The sequence below is a fragment of the Podarcis vaucheri genome (assembly GCF_965113315.1).
Source record: "Podarcis vaucheri genome assembly, chromosome: 11".
NCBI lineage: Eukaryota > Metazoa > Chordata > Lepidosauria > Squamata > Lacertidae > Podarcis > Podarcis vaucheri.
This window is the reverse complement of record NC_138749.1, coordinates 45,483,143-45,507,719: the sequence shown is the minus strand read 5'-3', so window position 1 is coordinate 45,507,719 and position 24,577 is coordinate 45,483,143. Positions and strand designations below refer to the sequence as shown.

The following is a 24,577-nucleotide window of genomic DNA, read 5'->3' as shown; positions in this document are numbered from 1 at the left end:
CATCCTAAAGGGGAGTGTAACCTTATAGAAGCCATGTTAAGAATAAGCGTTCAATATCCTGAACTGGGAATGTTTACTTATGTTGGGTGACCCACCCCTCTGTCCTGAACCTCTGGCCTACCTGGTGGCAAGTCGGTATGTCAACTCTTCAATCCTAGGTAAATCCACGTGTCCAAAGTCCAAGCAAAGGGGCACTTGAGCAGACACAGCACCTCAGCTCTGCTTCCCTTTGGTACTTTGCATGCTGATTGCAGCACCTGGGCTTGATGAGGCAACTGACCCTCACCTGTTCCAAGCCTACTGCAGCTAAGGATCACAGACCTCCTCCCAGAGGTAGCAAGCCCCACCTGGCCAGCTAGAGAGCTGGGCTTTGGGCCCTTGCCTGCTGCTCCCTATACCTTAGAGCCTGCCAGAGTCGGGGCAGGGGCCCTTCTGGCTCTGGTGATGGGTCCTGCTGCTCTGGTTCCTGTGCACTAACTCCCATCCCCTCATCACCATCCGTCATTTTTAAAGTATTATTATTATTATTATTATTATTATTATTATTATTGTGCCACCCATCTGACTGGGTTGCCCCAGCCACTCTGGGCAAAAGAAAAATACAAAGTACTTTTGAAGTCGAATAGAATCCGTTCCAGAAGTCTGAAGACTTCCAAAATTTTCAAAAACCAAAGCATGGCTTCTGATTGGCTGCAGGAAGTTCCTACAACCAATCAGAAGCCACGGAAGCCCTGTCAGACATTCAGCTTCCAAAAAAACGTTCAAAAACTGGAACAGTCACTTCCGGGTTTTGATTGTTTGGGAGTCAAAATGTCTGAGAACTAGGCTGTTCGAAAAAGCACAATACAACATCACAATATGCAATATGACATCACTCTTCCTTCTCCCCGTCACCCTGCCAGTTCGTTACACACACACACCCAATGTGTTCTGTGGCTCCCCTCAACTCTCCAGCATTTGGGGGGAGGGTGTGGGAGCATGTAGGAAGAGGAAACCCCCATTACACTGAAGTCTTTGGGCTAATAGGGCAGCTTTGCTGGATGCAAATGTGCCCTTCAACTCAGGCTTCCTCAACCGCGGCCCTCCAGATATTTTTGGCCTACAACTCCCATGATCCCTAGCTAGCAGAACCAGTGGTCAGGGATGATGGGAATTGTAGCCTCAAAACATCTGGAGGGCCAAGGTTGTGGAAGCCTGCTTCAACTGGAACTCCTAGCCGGCATTCAAGGGTCAGCAAGGGATGGATTTGGTGCCACATGAGGCTGAGGTAACCAAGTTAAGGTTGTCATGACAACCACTGCCCTGTGATGGGAACCAGGTGTGGATGACATAGATGTAAATGAGGACTAGCTAATTTAGAACACTTATCAGCACCTGCCTTTCTGTTTGCTTCTGGAAATCATTGCCACCGAAAGAAAATTGTTCTCAGCTTCCACTTAAGTCACCACTTAAATATAGAAGTTGGCATAACTATTTGGTGAGTTTGTTTGGAAAGCTAATTGAATTCAGAGCCCGGAGACTTTAAAGCTACTGAGAAGAGAAACTGTTAAGTAGACAGGGAGGCTAATCGCAGAATTCTTAAACTGAAATTGTTCCCAGCCCTTTCGCAGTATGGCAAGAGAAGGCTTTACAAGCAGGCCATGTGATGTGATGTTGGGAAGGAATAGACAGGGATAAAGTTGCAGCAAACCATTTCACTCAGTGGTGCCAGCTTGCCCCCAAGATCCTGCTGGCGCATGTTGTGTGTGTGAGACATCATTCTGCTAGGCCACACTGGGGCCCCCAACATCGGGAGATGCTCTGCATGTCGGTGCAACCCCAAGTCAGGTGCGCTAGTCCCCCCAGCTAGTGCAGCCTTCTGTGATGTCATCAAGCCTCAATATCATCTATGATGTCATCAATATCAAGCCTTACCCCCTTGATATTGGGAGGGCTGGACCCCTTTCAAACAAATATGGAGGGGGCAGAAGACACCTCCATCCCCTAGAGTTGACGCACCTGCATTTCACTCATATTCCCTCAAAGATTTAGGCCACCTTACACAAAATGTTAGCTTGAGCACACCTCTATACTAAGAGACTATGCGTTGACACCTATACGATTACACTTCACTTCATAAAACCGCTGCTTATCTTTTCTGCCCCATATGCTTTGTTGGGGAGGCATCGCTGACACCAAGCCCCTTGCAGTTAGTCATAAAGTATACACATGGAGAAAATGGTGTGTGTTGTTTTTCTGCATTAAGGGGTCCATGGTAGGTACAATTTCATAATGCATAAAACAGTCCTTGGGGGAGATCAGGATAATATTACGAGAGCAGTGGCAAAGCATGCAATTCGCTTTCATTATTGGCTGGAGTGCGCTGAGTAAACACCAGTTATAATAAAGCGATGCGGAAGTGGAAGGACAAAGGTATAGCAATTTGCAAATAACTGTAGTCGTTTATTTGCAAAGGGTAAGCCTGGGAATCTTTTGGAAGCGCAATAAGGCTTACCAGCGTGAGCTAGGCTTTATACGGAATTTACAAATCAGTAGCATGACAGTATAATCAGGACTGGAGGCAAATGCTGAAGGCACTTAAGTGTTAGCTGTCCCTACCAACACAGAACCCTGGTTCAGCGAAGCCTTATTTTACTATAGTAAAATAACCGTTGATTTAATGGGCTAGGTGAATGGACTTTCTAGGGCACAAGTAGAAGAGTGGTTTAAGTAGGAGCATTGGAAGCTGCCTAATACTGATATAATCTTCTTCCCTGATCTAAGACGCCATTGGTAGAATGTGTTCCTTACATTTAGAAAGTCCCAGTTTCAACCTTTTTTTTTTTTTTTTTTTTTTTTGCTACCTTACCCTGCAGTCCTATGGTCTCTGCGAGGGCAACTAGAGTCTGTAAGGAAGCATTGAATCTCCCCTTCCCAAGAGAGGCAGAGAGAAAGAGGTTGCTCAGACAACACCACCACCACCTTGGGTGGCACTTTACAGGCTATCAAGTTTATTATTGCATAAGACTTCATTGATTTCCCTGTATGGTGGGATTCTCCCCAAATCTAACCATTTTGGATTGCTATATTTAAAGAGATAACAAATATTGTACATATACAGATTAAGATGAAACCACAACAAGCCCTTACTTCAGTTTTTGATGGAAACAATACAAATATTGTACAGTGGTACCTTGGGTTAAGTACTTAATTCGTTCCGGAGGTCTGTTCTTAACCTGAAACTGTTCTTAACCTGAAGCGCCACTTTAGCTAATGGGGCCTCCTGCTGCTGCTGCACCTCCGGAGCACGATTTCTGTTCTCATCCTGAAGCAAAGTTCTTAACCCGAGGTATTATTTCTGGGTTAGTGGAGTCTGTAACCTGAAGCGTATGTAACCTGAAGCATATGTAACCTGAGGTACCACTGTATGTATAGAACTTGTAATATTTTTATTTGCTGCACATTTATTTATTGTACAAAAATGGAAAATGTTAAGAGGGTTTAGATGTGAAACTCTGGTATAACATATGCTTTGCTATCTCTGAGAAGAATGCTGGTACCATTTTGAGGCCCCACAAGGATTTGCTAAATTTGCCACATTTCAAGATGTATGGTGGCATTTTATTATGTATGTAACCATGCATCATTTACATCAACAGCTCCCGACAGCATATGTCAAACTTTGGAATCCTGAATTGATCCATTGTATTTAGCTGATGATGTAATATGTTGCCATCTGTCTTCCCTGCTATTTAGATTTTTTTAAAAGAAATTAACAAAATAAACAAAAACAAAGATGCTATTTTGGGGAGAAGGGGCACCAACTCATATTTTATAAATAGCAAACAGTTTATTGCCGTTTTTTACCTGAGCTAGGATAAAGTCACAGACACACACAAAGAGAGAGTTTGTGGTTCACTATCGATCTCGTGAACAATTCCAGTCCTATAGGAGCACAGCCGTCAAAGCTGCATAATACTTCAGTAATTGGAGCACTCAGGCAAGCTGTCTTTTGTAACATGATTGCTTGGTGACTTGAAGACGCCTAAGTATCGTTCTAAAGAATATTATGACAACATGTCTTCGACTGACTGCAAGCCTGCCTTCTCCTTGAATACAGGTACTTCTACCTGTCCTATCCTTTTACAACATGTCACTAATAATCTGCAGACCTCTAAATTCCTTGTGAGATTTTTATTTTTATTTATTATTTATTTTCTAGACTGCCCTGCGTTCGAAAGGATCTGAGATGCACACAAGCCATAGAATAACATATAAAACTGGAGTTCAGTGGAACCATTCAAACAGTTCAGCAGCAGTTTAAAGCAAACACCCCAGCTACAGTCTTCACACTATGAAGGTTCTAATACAGCTCAGCTGGTAAGAGTGTGAGACTCTTAATCTCAGAGTCATGGGTTCGAGCCCTACGTTGGGCAAGAGATCCCTGCATTGCAGGATTACCCTTCAGAGTCCCCTCCAACTTTACAGAAAGGGGGGAACTAAAAAAAACTAAATGTTGTAACTTTTTATATCAGTTTATACCACGCTCCCATTTATTTTTTTTGTCCCACTTTTTGTTGTCCCCTCCATATGGGAATAATGGGGGAGTATCACAGAATAAGTGAATTGATGTGCGGCCGGTCCAGTAGAAACCCACCACTAACACACTTTTATTGTGTAAATGCATTGTGCAATACATAAGCAAAAAGCAAAACGAAACACCCATCTTGAGGGGCCTTAGAACGCCCCTTCAGACCTTTCTGCTCAATGCAGGAAGGCTGAGGGTGAAGCAGACAGAGATAGGGATGCTGGGGCAAAAAAAATGAGAGGCACAAATACAAGATGGGTGACACCTGGCTTGAGAGCAGTACATGTGAAAAGGATCTAGGAGTCTTGGTTGACCACAAACTTGACATGAGCCAACAGTGTGACGCGGCAGCTAAAAAAGCCAATGCAATTCTGGGCTGCATCAATAGGAGTATAGCATCTAGATCAAGGGAAGTAATAGTGCCACTGTATTCTGCTCTGGTCAGACCACACCTGGAGTACTGTGTCCAGTTCTGGGCACCACAATTCAAGAAGGACACTGACAAACTGGAACGTGTCCAGAGGAGGGCAACCAAAATGGTCAAAGGCCTGGAAACGATGTCTTATGAGGAACGGCTAAGGGAGCTGGGCATGTTTAGCCTGGAGAAGAGGAGGTTAAGGGGTGATATGATAGCCATGTTCAAATATATAAAAGGATATCACATAGAAGAGGGAGAAAGGTTGTTTTCTGCTGCTCCGGAGAAGCGGACACGGAGCAATGGATCCAAACTACAAGAAAGAAGATTCCACCTAAACATTAGGAAGAACTTCCTGACAGTAAGAGCTGTTCGACAGTGGAATTTGCTGCCAAGGAGTGTGGTGGAGTCTCCTACTTTGGAGGTCTTTAAGCAGAGGCTTGACAACCATATGTCAGGAGTGCTCTGATGGTGTTTCCTGCTTGGCAGGGGGTTGGACTCGATGGCCCTTGAGGTCTCTTCCAACTCTATGATTCTATGATTCTATGGGGCAAGGCTGGTGTGTATACCCCTGTGAACCCCGCGACATAACATGTTTAAACACTGTTCATTCTAACGCCTGTATTGGTCTCACAGCCATCTATACGGTGCACAGTTCTTTAGAACTCCCCGTGTACAACAAGGAAACAGGAAAATGACTGCAAGAGCTCAGTGAAATGGCACCTGGGGCTGCAAGAATTGAAACTGCCTGGAGTCAGACATGGAACATCACACAGTAGAGCTATCTTTGACAGAACTGAGATTTTTTAAAAATATATATTATCAACTAGCCCCAGGAAAATAATGTAAGAGTCTCTGCTACATATTCAGAATTGCACACACATAACCAAGGAACAGTATGGTACAAACTCCACAGACAGACTTGGTGTATTTATTACAAAGCATATCTGGGGGGGAAACAGATGAGAGTCCCCACCCCCCACTTAGATTAAAAAGCAGCTTGAAATTGGAACTGCCACTTGTACATTCACCCCACTTCTGCCTCTGGTAATCAGGTTTTCATGTTATCCCCCCCCCCCCAGTTATTTTAGCTCCAGTGTTTCAGGCTCCTCTCCCAACATCTGCAGAAAGAATCTCTGTAGAGAAGGGTGGTGGTGGTTTGTGCATATAACAATATTCTGCTTATATAAATATTTATTTATATCCCACCTTTTTCCCTGACAGATACTGAAGTTGGCTTACAGATACAATAAGAACAGCTTTTAAAAATGTGAGATATTGGAAGTGGGAGAGAGAATTATTTTTAAAAAAATTGCACATTGATAGAATTAAAACTCTCTCTATATACATTTTAAAAATATTAAAAACCATACAAATGATTGCAATTAAAACAGCGCAGCAGCAGCAGCAGCAGCAGCCCTTTCTCTAAAAGCAGTCAGTTCCAATAAGCCTGTTGAGACAATAAAGTCTTCACCTGCCAGTGGAAAGACAAGGAGAAAGCTTCTCGAAGGAGGGAGTTTAAAGTCTGGGAGCAGCCACCAAGAAGGCCCTTAGAATGATGTGCTCACACGGGATTTGGCAACTGGGTCCCGTGGAGAACACTGCGTATATAACTATGCAAGCAAAGGCCCCTCCAAGGCCAGGCAAGCATGTTTTGCCCCTGAGGCAAAGTGGAAAGTGCCTCCTTTCCCCTGCTTAACTGCCTGCTGATGCCGATTCCTCCCTTGCCCCCTTCGAGAACAAATCCCCTACTCTCCCCCCTCTGCTGCCGAAGAGAAACAGAGGCAAAAAGGAGGCCAGTGGCTGGAGAGGGGGTGAGATGAGGTGGCAGTGGCAAGGAGGAGGAGGAGGAGGCATCAGTGTTGGCGTTGGAGGAGGAGGAGTCAACAGGTGCCAAGCATAGCTGTCAACTTTTCCCTTTTCTTGCGAGGAATCCTATTCGGAATAAGGGAATTTCCCTTTAAAAAAGGGAAACGTTGACAGCTATGGTGCCAAGAGGTGGTGGTGTAGACAGTGGCAGCAGGCAACACACTCCTCATGGGCCCGGATCTGGCACCTGGTGCCATGTCCGCCGCCCTGAGGCAATTCCTTCACCTTGCCTCATGGGCAGGCCAACCCTGGCCCTTTCCCCACAGATGTTCACGCTGGAGAGTGCACAGAAACATCCTGCTTTTTGTAAACCTTATTCTGAATGCGGTAATTCTAATGGTAATATGACCTATCTTTTGAAAGCATTAGCTCGGAGTTGCATTACTAAAAGCTCTCTCCCCCCCTCTCCCTTATCATCAATTGCCACAGATACATGTCCCTATATTAGAATCATTTTCCTCTTGTTTTTTCTCTTCAGGGCATTGCCTGAGCTAGGCTTCAGAAAGGCCTTGCCTGTTTTGAAAAACGATTGCCCTTTAGTTTCTTTTAGTCCCCTTTGTTTAACTTCCTTACATTTATGACTACCTGATGTGTATTTACAGGCAGTTATGGCAGCATGGGGATGTGCGTGTACTGGTCATTTGGGCTGTGGGTACACCATGGGTCACGCAGATCCATTATTTCTCTCTGTGCTTTTGTACATATTCATGCATACTTGAGTGCTTTCAGTTGAACTCTATCACACTGTTTTCTATTCCCACTAGCTGACAGTGCTTGATGGGACATATTGGTACTGTATGTTCTTTTCCCTTCCCCAAGTTCTAGAAACCCTGGGTCCATTATGGGTATTTGTGCAAGTGTTTCTGTGTGTAGACCATTTTATTTATTTATTGCTGAGGTACTAATATTCCAGTACAGTGGTACCTCGGGATGTGAACGGGATCCGTTCCAGAGCCCCGTTCACATCCTTAATAGAATGTAAGACACGACTGCGCATGTCGCGTTTCACCGCTTCCGCGCATGCACGTGACGTCATTTTGACCATCTGCGCATGCGTGAGCAGCGAAACCCGGAAGTAATGCACTCCGTTACTTCCAGGTCACCACAGAGCGCAACCCAAAAATACTTATCCTGAAGCATATTTATACCGAGGTATGACTATATACCAGACTTGCACAAAACAGCAGATGATAGATAGATATGAGAGAGAGAGAGAGAGAGAGAGAGAGAGAGAGAGAGAGAGAGAGATCCTCCTGGCCCCATCAGTAGCCCTTTTCCCCTGAGTTCTGGAAAACAGAAATCCATTGAGGCATGTAAGCAGGCATTTGTTTACTGAGCTTTGGAAAAGTTGAGCCTTCTCCTGTGCTCAGTTATATGAAGTGGGTGTTCTGCAAGAACCAAAATTCAGAGATGTGAAATCCCCATCTCCTGACCCAGCACTTCCCAGAAAGAAAAAGTCAATCGGCATATTTGTCCAGGCAAGGCTTTGCAACATAATTTTGTAAAGAATCTTGTGCAAATCACACTGATTTGATAAATGGTTACCAGTCTCATTCTCTGAAGCAGGAAAGTGATTGTGAAGAAGACATACATTGTGGGAATTTGTGAAGGATGCTGACCAGGAAAATAAAAAAGAGAAAGTTGTAATTGTCGTGAAAGTTTCGTATTTGTGTTCCTAGTTCAGTTTCATGCATTGGTCTAATATCATCTAAGGCTAAGCAAACCCTGGTTGTTCAGTCGCACTGACAGATTTTTGGAGAAGCAGGAAATACTCTTAGGTACCTTTTGCTATAGCTGAATGAACGAACAAGTGATCAAATTAGCATGATGGAATTAGGGCAGTGCTTAACATATCAAAACTCTACCTGACAAGAGGCTTTCTGGTCTGCTAGTCATCCTTAGTTGAGGATAATGTCTTCTGCTAAAGAAAATCCCTCTGGCATAGGGCAACATCTGGAGGATGGTGCAAGTGATGTCAGTGTTCATCACACATGCATATGTGTGCACGGACACACACACACACAGAGAGAGAGAGAGAGAGAGAGAGAGAGAGAGAGAGAGAGTTAACTGAGAAAGGACTTCCTTTTTTTTTTTTTTTTTACTCATTTGCCAATTAGCAGGCTCCTGTTAAAAACTTTTGCATCCTCTGAGGGTTCCTCTTTGAGGCTGAGAGCAATGAGGGGGAAATAAGGAGGAGAGCGAATGGAGCTGAGCGATGCTCTTGCTCTCACTTCCCAGTTCAATTAAATTACCTCGGCGCACGGCACAAAAGCTAATGCAATGTCAGAAGCTAACTGTGATCAAGAATGACACATATTGCAGTTGTGTCACCAAGCCATAAATATGTGCGCAGCAAAGGTGAATTAACAGAATCAAGCGCTATCTTCCTCTCTCAATCCAGGCATCGCTTAGGAAACAGCAGGTGCTAAAACTGCAGCTGCTGGTATCTCACCTCACCAAAAGCAGGTCTTTTGAAGCTGTACAGCACAGACTCCTGATACACAACCCCTTTCTCTTTTAGAGGCAAAGGCTTCTGGACTCCCAGACCCCCAGGAGAGAGAGAGAGAGAAAGAAAGGGATGAAGATGGGGAGGAGGATAATGAGGGGAACTACTCTCAGACCCATAACAGATCATCAACTAGAGTTGCTCTTCAGTTTTCCTTTAGTTTGCTGGGAAGAATCAACCACCCGGCTTCCAGTTGTTTCTACTCAAGAATGAAGTATTAGATGCTGTAAGTTTATTTCTCGATTCTTTGTGTTCTCCATTCTTGCCCAAGTAGAAACAAGATGTGCAAAGTGGGATGCATGCAGGCTTTTAGTCAGTTTGAACCAGCACTTCTAAGATGCAGAAGGGCACAGGAAAGGAAGTGTGTACTTCAGGTTCTTATCTCAACCTCGTGTTTCATAGTCATCACATTGCTCAACTAGGACAAGCCGAAAATGCTATTTGGTGGTTATCTTGGGAAATCGGTGCTGTTGTGTTTCCCAGAGGTGGTGCCTTGCATCTTAATGTACCAGGGCCCTCACCTTTCCTACATCTGGGGGCCTAAGTCCATGTTCCGCTTTGGGGGTTTTTATGTGAAGGTGACGGGATCCAATCCAGCCTAAGGTTACCAGAAGTCCCTGTTTCCCAGCGACAGTCCCCGGATTTACAAATCAGTTCCCTGACAAAATCCATCTATTTAGTGGGAAGTGTCCCCGGATTCATTGAAAAAAATCTGGTAACCTTAAAGGTAAAGGGGCCCCTGACCATTAGGTCCAGTCGTGACCGACTCTGGGGTTGCACGCTCATCTCACTCTATAGGCCAAGGGAGCTGGCATTTGTCCACAGACAGCTTCCAGGTCATTTGGCCAGCATGACTAAGCCGCTTCTCGCGTACCAGAGCAGTGCACAGAAACGCCGTTTACCTTCCCGCCGGAGCAGTACCTATTTATCTACTTGCACTTTGACGTGCTTTCGAACTGCTAGGTTGGCAGGAGCAGGGACCGAGCAACGGGAGCTCACCCCGTTGCGGGGATTCGAACCGCTGACCTTCTGATTGGCAAGCCCTAGGCTCTGTGGTTTAACCCACAGCGCCACCCGTGTCCCTCTGGTAACCTTAATCCAACCTAAATGAGAACTTGGTGATGTCATGGGAAGATACAGGGCTGGCATGTGGCACCAAGTACACAATACCCCGTTAATCAGAGTAAGAGTTTAAAAGTGGGTACTTATAAATGTGTGTGTGTATCTTATCCCTTCGAGTTCTGAAAGCTGCAAATCTTTTAAGAGGCCAATTAAAGATGCAGGAGGACCACACCTGCCTTTCACACTCGCCCACATTCAAAAGTCTTTCCCATATAGCTACTGTGCAGCTTACTTAGCAAACCCAACAATGGAAGGGATAATACAAATGTGACAACAGAATGGCTAATTAGCATCTTAAGATTTCTCTCCTTCCCAGCTTTTCACCAGCAACTTCTTTTTGCTTAGCTTTTTCCATGTGCCTCCTCTCTGTGTCCACAATTTATTTTTTAAAAATATATTCATTACTCATGTGTACTGCTTACAGTTGGCACCCTCGTTGACAGAATTATGAGCTTCTTATGGAAGGAAGCTGTTGCATAGATGCCATCATTCTAAGCAAGCCCACATATTAGTCACAAAGGAAAATCACCTGACCAATTTTAAGCTTATAAAAATGTCATGCGAGGTAATTATCAGAATAAGTCATTATTCCTTTCAAATATAATCGGAGGGCATGCGAACAGAAACACACACACGTATTATACACAGGCCGTAAACTGTTTAAGATATATTTTCTGGACAATACAAAACACTGTCAAAATTATTTTAAAGAAATAAATAACAAACCATTGCATGTGTGTCATCTTCAACCGCTGATGCCTTTTCCAGAAACAGGTCACAGGACTCAACAGGTGAAGCTTTTTCCAGGGTAAAGGGTAAAGGGGACCCCTGACCATTAGGTCCAGTCGTGGCGCTCATCTCGCTTTATTGGCCGAGGGAGCCGGCGTACAGCTTCTGGGTCATGTGGCCAGCATGACTATGCCGCTTCTGGCAAACCAGAGCAACGCACAGAAACGCTGCTTACCTTCCCGCAGGAGCAGTACCTATTTATCTACTTGCACTTTGACGTGCTTTCAAACTGCTAGGTTGGCAGGAGCAGGGACCGAACAACGGGAGCTCACCCCGTCGCGAGGATTCGAACCGCTGACCTTCTGATCAGCAAGCCCTAGGCTCTGTGGTTTAACCCACAGCGCCACCCGTGTCCCTTTTTCCAGAACAGAGATATGCTAATAGGAAAAGCAACACATGTTGTTTCTCATGCAGCCATTAAAGGGACATAATCAGGATGGGTGGGTGCAGCTTCCAACATATATAAAGACATAATAAAACATTAACTTTTTTTAAAAAAGAACCTTCCTTATACAAGATTGCCTTCAGGCAGTTTGGGGAGGCGGATAACTCCATACCCTCCAACATTTCTCCAATGAAAATAGGGACATCCTAAGGATAAATGGGACATTCCTGGATCAAATCAGAAACTGGGATGGGTTCTCTAAATCAGGGATGTCCCTGGAAAACAGAGACACTTGGAGGGTCTGTGAGACCAAGTGGGACCTTCTAGCGCTCTCTCTCTCTCTCTCTCTCTCTCTCTCTCTCTCATCCCTGGGGCTCTTCCTAGGCCCCAACTTCTCAGTAGATCACACCCCTCTTCAGCCCTGCTCCATGCCCTCAAGCACTTTTACCTGGTTGCAATATGTTCTTGAATATTGCTTGCTTGCCTAGACAGTGATATGTCTGCATGTGTACAGAAACCTCTGGTTTTTGTATGGAATACAGTCATACCTCGGGTTGAAGTAGCTTCAGGATGAGTATTTTCGGGTTTCACTCTGCGGTGACCCAGAAGTAACAGAGCGTGTTACTTCCGGGTTTCACCACTCACGCATGCGCAGACGCTAAAAATGACATCACGCACATGCACGGAAGCGGCAAATCGCGATGCGCGGACGTGAGTTGCAATCACTTCAGGATGTGAACGGGGCTCCGGAACAGATCCCGTTCGCATCCACAGATACCACTGTATAGTCGATCAGTCAAATCCATTGCTCCACCCGCTTTTAGCTTTGGCCCTGCCCACTTTTGAATCTGGCCCTCAGAAGGTTCTCCACAAGGGAATGTGGCCCTCAAGCTGAAAAATTCCCCCTCCCTTACGTGATATTCTACAGTTCTGCTCTGTTGTATTTCATACATCTGAAGCAACTGAAAGGAAATCATAATCCTTTCAGTGGCAAGGAAGAGCTCTACCTTTGTAGTATTCACAACCTAGAAAATTAGTAGAATGGTACACAGTGGTACCTCGCAAGACAAATGCCTCGCAAGATGAAAAACGCGCAAGACGAAAGAGTTTTCCGTTTTTTGAGTAGTTCCGCAAGACGAATTTCCCTATGGGCTTGCTTCGCAAGACGAAACGTCTTGCGAGTTCTTGCGAGTTTGTTTCCTTTTTCTTAAAGCCGCTAAGCCGTTAATAGCCGCTAAGCCGCTAATAGCCGCTTAGCCGCTAATAGCCGTGCTTCGCAAGACGAAAAAATCGCAAGACGAAGAGACTCGCGGAACGGATTAATTTCGTCTTGCGAGGCACCACTGTATTCATTTTAAATCAATGACTTGGATCCTGATCCGAAAACAAGACTCAATGGTTTATTATTATTATTTCATTGAGACTATACTGGCACTTTCAGTGCAGTCAACTCTAGCAGCTATCTGCCTTTTGCCGTTTAAAATTATGGTGTGTGAGAGAAAGTGTGTTTGCTTTCTAAGAAAAGCTTGAAAAAGAACAAAAGATGTCAGCCAATTGACTGAATGAAGCCAATCTCTTGTACTTAAAAACTCTTGGGGGGGAATGTGTGCTCCTCATCTAATTATAAGCATGAATATAGTGGTAGTAGTGGGCAGTTCTGTAGCAACAACATTAATTAGAGCTAATAGAGGCATGTTGAGACAGGCCATGCGTCTCTTGTCCATTGTATAATCCACAGTTTCCACAACACTGCAGGTTGTTGCATCCTTCAAGGGCAGCTGGCTCTTTAAAAACACAGGGTGTTTGTTTTGCTAAGCTTCACCCTGCCTGCTACCCTATTTTGTCTTCTCGGACATAGTTTGGAGCCAGCACTTAGACAGTTATTTCACCTCTTCAAGAGAACTCTCTGCGAGGGTCCTTTATTGTGAGTTAATTGCTCTGGCTAAGTAAGAGGAGCAATTAATTTTTGCAAGAAATATAGGGGGCCAAAGACCACTGGTGCAGACATTTCTGAGAATTTCCAGCGTGAAAGCAACAATTTTGCCTTGTTCCCTTTGAAGTCCACTTCCCGGCATGTTTAATTTAAAATGAATCTCTTTCCTGCTGAGTGGATAGGCAGCTTGAAATTTGGAATGAAGGGGTGTCATGCTGCTCTGTGGTAATAAGTGGCAAATTTACCTCAGTTTCTATTTCTGGACAAAGAACTGGGTATTCAAGGATGTTATTCCAATGAACCATTATTAATAGCGGCTATTTAGTTTTGTTTCTTTTTAAACACTTAATTATATCCAAACATACACATATGCACATAGATGAAGCATCAGCTAATAAGTAAATATTGTGCCTGAATTTTTTGACGCTGATACAGCTATACTGCAGTTTCTCAGAAGAAAATGTGTCCCACGCCACACACTTGGTATTTTCGCCCACATATGTGCTATATATAACCATTCTGCTTTGGTGATATAGTGTATGGAAAAGCACAACAGACTGTGCTCACAAGAAGGATAGTCATTAAATCGGCAAACACAAAGGCAGTCATTTTTGAGTTTAGGAACAGGAGTGATTGCTAACAAGTTGTTGGTTTCAGAGCTAGTAATTCATCATTCATGTAGGATTCTCATGGTCCATCAACCATTTACTTGAGGCATACAGATGTAAAGCAAAAAGGCACAATCTTCTTAGTTTTGTTTTTTTCTCCTGTTAAAGCCCTTTTGATAATAGCGGGAGCGCTGCAAATGGAGCTGAAGTGAATTATGCTCTTTTGCTAAACAATAGTACTTAACATTTTAATTTAAGGCTTTATATGTGACACGTCTGCCCCATGGTCACGTGAAGGTATCACCTTGCTAAACCTAAGTAGGTCTGGGTCTAGTCAGTGCCTGGATAGGAAACCCCCTAGGAAACATTTGCCTCCTGGTACTCTTTCTTTTTTTCCCTTTTTTGGGTTTTACAAACAAGAATAATGTTATACAAACAAGTATACCAAGTTTTCTCATGTCATTTGTATATCACAAAAATAGCATAATAAATGTGGGAAAGTATCTACAACATATGTTTCATTTTTAGTGGTCAATGTACAGGTTCCTGGTTCATGAATTGGTTTAAACAATTAAGAAGAAAGAAAGAAAAGGGGGAAGAGGGGGAGGAGGAATGGTGAGTGGGGTGGGGTGATTATGCTTCTATTCTTCTACTTGGGGGGGGGGGCGTTGTGTCAGCGTTACTTATATGGGTTCTCTTACTATTCACTCGTTGTATTTCCTTGGTGGCGAGAGAGTTGGTTGGCTGTAGTGAGAGTTGTTTGTGTGTGTGTGTGTTTTTGAATCAGGTTAGCCAGATTGATTCGTATGCTGTTGGCGGATTCTTACGTTGTCTTGTTGGGCTGTGTATGTGATAAAGGGGAACCAAACCAGGGTGAAGGCGTCTTCTTCTATTTGGCCCTGTGTCAGTTTCAGTTTATTGGTTAGTTTTTCCTAATAAGGCTGTTTCCCATACTATTTGGTACCATTGGTCCATGCTTACTCCTGACAGATCTCCCTAGTGTCTAGCTATGATGTTTCTGGCTGCCAAGAGTAGGTGGGTTATGAGCTCTTTATGGTGTGAGTGGGTGTTATTATCTTGGAAGATGTTTAGTAGGACCAGTTCTGGGGTGACTTCTAATACTTTAGTTATTTTGCATATTTCTTATATGATTGCTGTCCAAAAGAGTTGGAGTTCGATTTTGGAGCAACTCCTGGTACCCTTTGTTCATCATCTGAGGCCCTACTCTGTGTATGTCCTCTTTTTTTCTTCTTTTTATAGAAAAATAGCTCAAAGAAGCACCAGAACTCACCATGTTCTCTTATAATGGCAAAGGCACCCATCTGAGAGGTGATGGAAGGGAGTTCTGGCTGGGAAAAATGCCCTGACTCTGAGGAAGGTGTGGAGGGTGACTGCCCATTTGAAGAATGTTCTGCTCCAGAGCCAGCCCACCCATGAGGCAAGGTGTAGCAATGCCTCAGGTGGCAGGATCCATAGGAGCAGCAGATCCTCGGCCTCGGCCCAGTATACCTGAAGGAGCGTCTCCACCACCATCGTTCTGCCCGGACACTGAGGTCCAGCGCTGAGGGCCTTCTGGCGGTTCCCTCATTGCGAGAAGCAAAGCTACAGGGAACCAGGCAGAGGGCCTTCTCGGTAGTGGCACCCGCCCTGTGGAACGCCCTCCCATCAGATGTCAAAGACATAAACAACTACCTGACATTCAGAAGACATCTGAAGGCAGTCCTGTTCAGGGAAGCTTTTAATGTGTGACATTTTAGTGTATTTTTGGTCTTTGTTGGAAGCTGCCTAGAGTGGCTGGGGAGACCCAGCCAGATGGGCGGGGTACAAATAATAAATTATTTATTATTATTATTATTATTATTATTATTTGGCCTCCAAGGAATGCATCACCCGCTGCTGCTGCCACAGCAGGATCTGCTATCTCCTCAGCAGCCCCTACAACGCAGCTTCTACAGCAGTGTCCTGGTGAATACCAGAAACATCATAGCCAGACCCTGGAGAGGCACTCTAACCCCTAGGGAAGAAATGGCAGGGTCTGCCCTCTGGAGTCTCCTGGGCTTTGCATACATCCAGCGTGATTCAGAGCATGCGCCCCATCCCAACAGAATTTGATTCTCACTTAAACCATCAGGTAAGGTTGCTTCGATTCTCCCCCTTGTTCCCAATGTAGATCTTCCCTTCCCATTTGTTCCTTATGCAGATCTCTCTCTCTCTCTCTCTCTCTCTCTCTCTCTCTCTTGTTCCTGATGTAGATCTTCAATCACCCCATCTTCCCTGGCTGGGGAGTCGCCATTTTGTGACTGGCTTCAGGTGTCAAAATGTCTTGAGCCAGCTCTGCTTTGCTCCATCTGCCCTTATCTGCTTTTAAGTGCCAGGTAAAAACATTTTTATTTAGCCATGCCTTTGTAGCTTAACTCTCCACATATTATTTTAGTGCAGTGAATTTGAGTTGGAATTGCTCTTTTATGCATATTATTGTATTTTAGGTTGCTTTTATATCAGTTTTTAATGTCTCTGAATAGCACAGGGTACATTCTTTGGAAAAAATGAGCTATTGATATAAATAATATATATGGTGTCTTGGGGTTCATGATGGAAGAAAGGTTGGGTACAAATGTCAGAAAATAAAGAAATAAACACAGGCATAAATAGATGTATCCAAGGCACACAGGAAAATTGCTTATTCTGAGTCTTACTTCAAAATAATAAATATATTACTGTATATATTAATAATACTTTATTGTGTATTTTTCATTGTTCCGATGCTCCTGCTTCTATACTCAGTCTAGGCTTGGGTCCACGGAGGGTTCATTAATGCAAAATGACAATAACCTTATATTCTAAAAGACATTTAAGTCAGTGTCCACTGTAAGGCAAATCTCTGGACATGTTTCCATCTGCATTTCTTCAGCTGACCAAGCTGAGCCTTGAATGTTTCAGATTACCAAATGGTTTGTGTTTCTTATCTCAGGAAAACACATTCTGCAACCATACACCTTGTGATCTACCTTCTTATGGTCAGGATTAAATCTGGAGCGTTATCCCCACCCCCACCCCAGTTAGAACCAATCTCCAGCTTCCCTATGGAGCTACAGGCAAGCAGTTATTATAAAGCAGGGGAGGAAGCAGAAGTCCTTTTACATAAACATTTTGCTGTCCCTGGGTGGTGAGAAATTAAAGCACACCTCTACTCTGCAAAAACATCGCTGCAGAAATGACACTTCCTTATATAACAGACCCATTCCGCCTGCATTCAGAGTTGCAACTGCTGACTTTCGTGTTTAAATAGAACTGTACTTTTACAGAACAAAAACAGCTAAGGAAACGGCCCTGGATTTTATTGCCGGTTGTTTATCACAACTCTTATTGGCTAGATAGCTGAAGCAGAATATATTGGGATTTGAACACCCCATAATTTGACCTCAAGAGTCATGCTTGCCATTGAATGGTATGCACATAGAAAAAGCAGCAGTTCGTATTATGTATCTGACACTAGCATAACACCTGCAGAGGTGGCTTTACAGAGCAGATTGGAGGCTCAGGTATAGGAGACAAATCCTAGGGGCTAAGGTCCCTCCACCCCCCCTAAAATATTTGAGGGGGCCAGCTCCTTCAAGGTGATGGACATTGCCATTCAAATGCTGTGCATGTGAGGCAGGGCTTACCTCCCCCTCCAATATTTTATTCAAGTTGGCACCCCTGGGCTTAGAGGCTTTGTGGACACCAGAGAAAGTTCACAAAGGAACCATAATTAGAGACTTATGAAGTTCTTCTAACTGTGTTCGCTCTAGTACAGGATTATTAGAAAAACCCCTTAAAGGTTGAAATACAATTATAAAATAGCTCTTCACGTTAATATTGAAGTCTATAGGCCGTAGTCACCTAAATCACTGCATGCCCAATGTAGCTTTCCCTTCCTCTTCCTATATTATTATTATTATTATTATTATTATTATTATACACACACCACCCTATACCTGGAGTCTCAGGGTGGTTCACAGAATAAAATCAAGATATAAAACCACAAAATACATAATAAAAATAAAAACAACCCAATAGTACCCTCCCTCAACAACAAAAAACCCCACACATTTCAAAAGGGCATAGGATGTAAATCAGATCAACCCAAGGCCTGGGTAAAATAAAGGTACCAGGCGAAATTCCCTGGGGATAGCATTCCATAGATGGGGAGCCACTGTAGAGAAGGCCTGTTCTCCTGTTACTACCCTCTGGACCTCTTGAGGAGGAGGTACAAGGAGGGGGGCCTCAGAAGATGATCACAGGTTCTGGGTAGGTTCATATGGAAAGAGGTGGTCCTTGAGGTATTGTGGTCCTCCCCTGTCCCCAAACCTGCTCCAAAGTTTTGGGGAAAACCTCAGAGCAGATTTGGAGGCACTAGGGGGACGGGGGGGGGCATTTCATTTTGTTCAATGATTTAGTTGGATACAGTCCTGTGTTTCCTGCATATAAAGTTGGAGTCACACCACTAAGTCCATCCATTTTCCTACTCTCACATAAAACACACTTTTATGTTAGTGGGATGCCATCAGACCTCTTTGTTCTGTAAATAGTTTCTGATTTGTTTTCAAACCTGGGCTCACTGGAAGGACAGATCCTGAAGCTGAGGCTCCAATACTTTGGCCACCTCATGAGAAGAGAAAACTCCCTGGAAAAGACCCTGATGTTGGGAAAGATTGAGGGCACAAGGAGAAGGGGGCGACAGAGGACAAGATGGTTGGACAGTGTTCTCGTAGTTACTAACATGAGTTTGACCAAACTGCAGGAGGCAGTGGAAGACAGGAGTGCCTGGCGTGCTCTGGTCCATGGGGTCATGAAGAGTCGGACACGACTAAACAACTAAACAGCAATTATTACTTAGAAACCTATTGGTTGGCCCACAACCCTGACTATGCATGGAATCACTACGAGACAAAACAGAAGGCAGCAACAAGAAGGAAAAGTTAGCTCATGCTGGAAGCAATAGCTGTGTGAACTTGTCTGAATGCGTTCCTCACTTAGATATACTCAGTTTGTTAAGCAAAACAGCAATGTCTTGAGCATAGTGCCATTGAACTGAATGGGAACTGCACAAGATCATAGCTGTGCTTTCAGCATGTTTCCTATACATTTCACTGGGGGTGGTATCAGAGAAGTTCTCAGTAGATTCAGCCCTCTTGTCTCACAAGATCTCTGCTTTAAAGAAACTTGTTGGTTTTGCTTAAGCATAATCCTCCCTCCCCATCTTTTTCTCTTCTTTTCTTTTTTTCTAGCTGGTTTATTTAGCACATCTTGTATTGACAAAGTGTTTCATTTTCTCCCCTCCACGCCTTGCTTCAGCAGTCTGTAAAATACATCTGGGAGAGAAACCTGTGCTATCCATCAGCATTATTTCAGATATCTTTTTTAATCAAATATCAATACTACTTAAAAGAAAGATACAAGTGGGAAATGGTGTTTGTACAACCTGACATTCCCCGACCTAGGTGTATTTGCTGAAGAGGTTAGCAGCTTTATGGTACATATTAGGAAAGAAATGAAATTGCAGGGCTGAGGGCATAGTTTGTTAGACGATTATTCAGCTGACAATACAGAATGCAAGCAGAACAAGCATCCTATTCTCCAATGAATGAATTCATTATCCCTTATAAGCAAAACATGACTTCCCTGTGGGATTATAAAGTCTGCTTTTCTTTTTTCTATTCAACACCTTACCTGTATAAAAACCTCAACACGGGGAGTTAAATGCTAATGTCATTTCATACCACAATTACTCATTTTCAGAATGGAACTGCATGCCAAGACTTGACTGTGCTGTTTTTCCTTTCCAATGGGCAGGTACATGCTCTCTCTCTCTCTCTCTCTCTCTCTCTCTTGTTGAACAATAAGCCATTTTAAATAATGCTGGTCAGATGAGTCTTACCAATCTGACCTCTAAGCTGCGCCATACTCCACCCCACCCCATGTTCAGAGTGTGTAAGAACATATGGAAACTACAGTAATTCACTGCAGAAGTTCTAACTGGACAGATATAGTCTTCTGGAAGCATTGCTGTAGCTTCCAAAGGGGAACTCAGCTCACAGGTGAGTTCCGGAACATCTTCTTTCTATAAAAATAGCACAGGTTGTAGCAGATCTATAATACACCTTTGAATCTGCCACATTTCAAGAAACAGGCTTCTAGCCAAATAGGGATTTGAAATCACCACACTGGTTTACTCTTTAGCGTTTGGCAGAATTCTGAAAGCTTTTTAGCTTAGATGTAAAATCTGGTACTATGGTTTAGTGGATAGGACATTGCCCTAAAGTTCCTCTCCCTTATATCATATAGTGTGTGTGTGTGTGTGTGTGTCACTCACTAGCATTCACACACAGCTTCAGATTAACTATAATATCATAGAAAGCACTATGATCCAATGGATTAAAAATAATGCAGTGCCAACCTGTTATCTACTAACTTGCTCACTGGAAGGCTTTCATTAAGTCAGCCTCAGTTCCCCATCTTATAAAATGGGGAAAATAATAATGGTCCAACACAGAGTTTTTCAGAAGGGAGACAGTTTTGCTTACCATTTCCTGAACATTCATTGTGTCTTAGTCCCAGTCTGGAAATTTAAAATGATGTATAAATTACTAATGTAACAGCTCTGCGTGATTTTTCTTTATATAGAGTGTTAAAATAACAGTTGGTTTATCATTAATTGATTGTTGAATTTTATATGTTTTGAATTTTAGAAGGTTTCTGAAATAGATGGAGTGAAAACTGGATTTTCCACTATCAGACTTCTGAATCCTCGGGCTTCAATCCTACGTATACTTACATAAGACTAAGTCTTGCTAAACACAGCAAGACTTTATCCAGGTAAATGAACATAGGAATGGATCATGGGCCTTCTCTTCCTCTTTGAGCATAATTTTGATTCTATGGCAGCCTTTTAAAATTAGTGACAAAAAAGGAAAAACCTGGTTCTACCAAAGGGGGCTAGTGCTCTTTTAAAAACTATTTGCTGCATCCAATGTTAAATCATATGTTAGGAGATACATTTAAATTAATCGGCATGACTAATTAGGTCCATTAATTGCAGTGGGTTTACTCTGAGAAGAACTTAAGTTATATGCAACCGAATGAAAATGACTATGTGCAGAAAAAACTGCAAGGTTCTGCAAGCATCTGATACATTTTAAATGCACTGAAAATGTTCAATTTTAATAGTATGGCAAAACACTGGAAAGTTTAACAGTAAACTAGATCCAACAAGAGACTGACAGATACTGAAACTCAAGCTGCGTGGAAGGAAGCTTGGAAATGAGCCTAGATAGATATCTGAAGAGATCCATGTACTGGAAATTCATGTAAGATGCAACAGACTGAACTAGATAATCTGAGCTCCTTAGTCTTAGGTTTCAAGCTGTGGATTCTATTCTCTGCCATTTCAGCTGCCCACAACCAATATTATTACTTATTAGAATAAAATAAATATTAACTTGGTTTAAGCACGCACCATGCATGCTTTTATTCAGAAGCCTGTCTACTGAATTAAATGGCACTTGCCACTTAGTAAGTGTATACAGAACTGCAGCCTACAGGACTGGTTTGGGCAGAGGTATTCCATAATTAATTATTAGAGTTGTTATGGAATGATTTTATATTACAATGACGTTCTCTCGCTATTCTTAATACATTCCAGAGTGCAGCATTTTATATTTTACCTTTTAATATATGACTTTCTTATTTTGTTGTTATTAATCTTAGTAGCACCAGTTCTTCAGATTTATTTTCTGTTCTCCACACACTTCTAAACTCTTCCAATTGGTTTCTCACCTTTGAAGTTTATCCTGTTACATATGGCAGCAGAACTTAATGGCTCAGACATTATATCCTAGAACCTGGTAAGTTCTCATTTAGTTTCATTTCACAAGCAGCAGATCACCGAAGAGAAAGACAAGTCTAAGACTGCACTCTCCAAGACACCAAACGCCAGCATTTTATGGGTTGTAATTCCAGCAGGCTTCAATTTGGTTCTTAAAGGTAAAGGGACCCCTGAACATTAGGTCCAGTCGTGGCCGACTCTGGGGGTGCGGCGCGCATCTCGCTTTATTGGCCGAGGGAACCGGTGTACAGCTTCCAGGTCATGTGGCCAGCATGACTAAGCCGCTTCTGGCGAACCAGAGCCGTGCATGGAAACGGCGTTTACCTTCTTGCCGGACCGGTACCTATTTATCTACTTGCACTTTTGACGTGCTTTCGAACTGCTAGCTTGGCAGGAGCAGGGACCGAGCAACGGAAGCTCACCCCGTCACGGGGATTCGAACCGCCGACCTTCTGATCGGCAAGTCCTAGGCTCTGTGGTTTTAACCCACAGTGCCACCCGCATTCTTACAGGGCAGCAAAACAGGAAACATTAAATTTGCAGATGACACCAAACTGGGAGGGATAGCCAATGTCGCAAAAGACAGGTTTGAAGATGACCTTAACAGATTGGAGAACTGAGCCAAAACTAGCAAAATGAATTTGATTAGGGACAAATGTAAAGTTCTGCACTTTGGCAGGAATAAACCAGCAGCACAAATAAGATGGCGGACACCTGGTTTGCCAGTACTACATGTGAAAGGGGATCTAGGGGTCTTAGTAGAGTCAACTCTAAAATTCTTTGATTCTATGAATTTAGGGAAACCTCTGGTGGAAAAGATTTCTTGAAGATCAGGATTTCTAAGCAAAGGAAACAACCAGGAAAAGGGCACCAGGAGAGAACTAGCAAGCTAACACTGGCCTAAGTGATCCCAGAACTGGCCTGCAATCCATTTAAATGGAAAAACAATCTATCTGAAGTGCTGAGCTTCTCCTAACCTGGCCCACCTGGAGAAACAGCTTCTGTATTAAACACATTTGATGGTTTGAGGGAGGTTTTCTGAACGGTTTGTTAAGAGAGGCAATTGAAATCAGAAGAAATAACAGGCAGTAAGGTTGTGTGTGTATGTTTTGAATTGTTTTAACGGAGTATATTAGGAAAACACCATTCCATCTGTGTATCTATTCTGGAATCATTTTACTAAAACAAAACAAGTTGTCTAAACTGAGATATTGTGAAATGCCGCACTGTATCCAAACCCTTATCCCCCTTGTTTTTATAGATTGAAGAAATCCAAATGAATTCCAGCCTGAACTTTCCTACTTCAGAGAAATACACTCTGAATCGCACTGAAATGCCATTTAGGCATAATGCCACTTTTCCTATATCTTTCAGAGAGCATCTTAACACAGAAAAAACAAAAAGAGAGAGAGAGATGGTTATCATTGTATGGTCATCAGTGAATACTGGAACTAATGCCACTGTTTCATCGAATGTCCTGGCTAAAACAGACAAGTCACCATTCATACAATTAGAAATAGTGTAAATATCTCTTTAAAATAAAATAGCAGGAGCTGGGCAGCAGAGGGGAGGAAGATCCCAATTGAGACCTTGGTAGGGGGCTGTGGCGTTTGCCTCCTAGGTGGGTCATTAGGAAAGGGTTAAATGAGTGAGAATGTGATTGGCCAGTGGGAATGCAAGGGGGGAGTAAAAGTTAGAGTGGGGGGTTTTGAAAGTCAGTTGAGATTTTGGGAGTTGAAGAAGGAAGAGGGAGGATAAGTCTGTGGGTTGGTAGAGTTGTACTGTGAGAGAGTGAGAGGAATTGTCAGGTGGAGTCAGATAGATAGTTGGGAATAATCAGTTTGAAGTTGTTAGGAACCAAGATCTAAGAAACTGACAAGAAAAATTGTTCCTGCATTTAAAAATAAACTTGATTATTTGTTAATGTTAACAACTGTCTGGACTCCGTGTGTCCCTGTGAGAAACAGGGTGGTGGCAGCGAAGAAAGCAATCACAGTGGTGGCACAGGGTCAAACCACCGTCTAACTTCCAGGGGCCCTGTGTGATCGCCACAGGGGCATTACCTTTTTGCCCCCTTCGGTGGTCCTGATCAGGAGGATCATGCCTGATATTTACATTGGAAGAAAAGCTTCCATTGATGTGAATGGGCCTTTTCTTCCTTTGGAAATAAGCAGGCTTACAGTGCAGTTGTTTTTTTTATCTTGACCACAGCACAGAGGAATTAGCACCATCCCACCCCCATAGTCACACTGGGGTGCCATCCACTTCCAGATTATTATTTTTTTGGGGGGAGCCTTGTGCCTGCTACCGGTAATTACTTTTAAGTCATTCAAGCAACTGAGAGTAGTGTGAATGGCTTCTCATCTGCTTTGGCCATCAAGTCAGGCAGAAATTAGTAACAGCACCCATTAGGTTAGGCCGGGACAATGTGGGGAATTACAGTATCAGCATCTTCGCAGAATATGTAAAGGGTGTATTATGGATCAATACTGCATGCCCAGGAAGTATGGAATTGT

General features: G+C 43.3%; 1 long non-coding RNA gene across 1 annotated transcript in view; it reads left to right on the top strand.

Annotated features, from left to right (window-relative positions):
- The first annotated feature begins 3,220 nt into the window (after positions 1 to 3,220).
- Positions 3,221 to 24,577, top strand: part of LOC309514515 — a 170,582-nt gene continuing 149,225 nt past the window's right edge. The window contains exon 1 of the long non-coding RNA XR_014212033.1: positions 3,221 to 3,396. This is a non-coding gene — a long non-coding RNA (uncharacterized lncRNA). The remainder of the gene's footprint in view (positions 3,397 to 24,577) is intronic.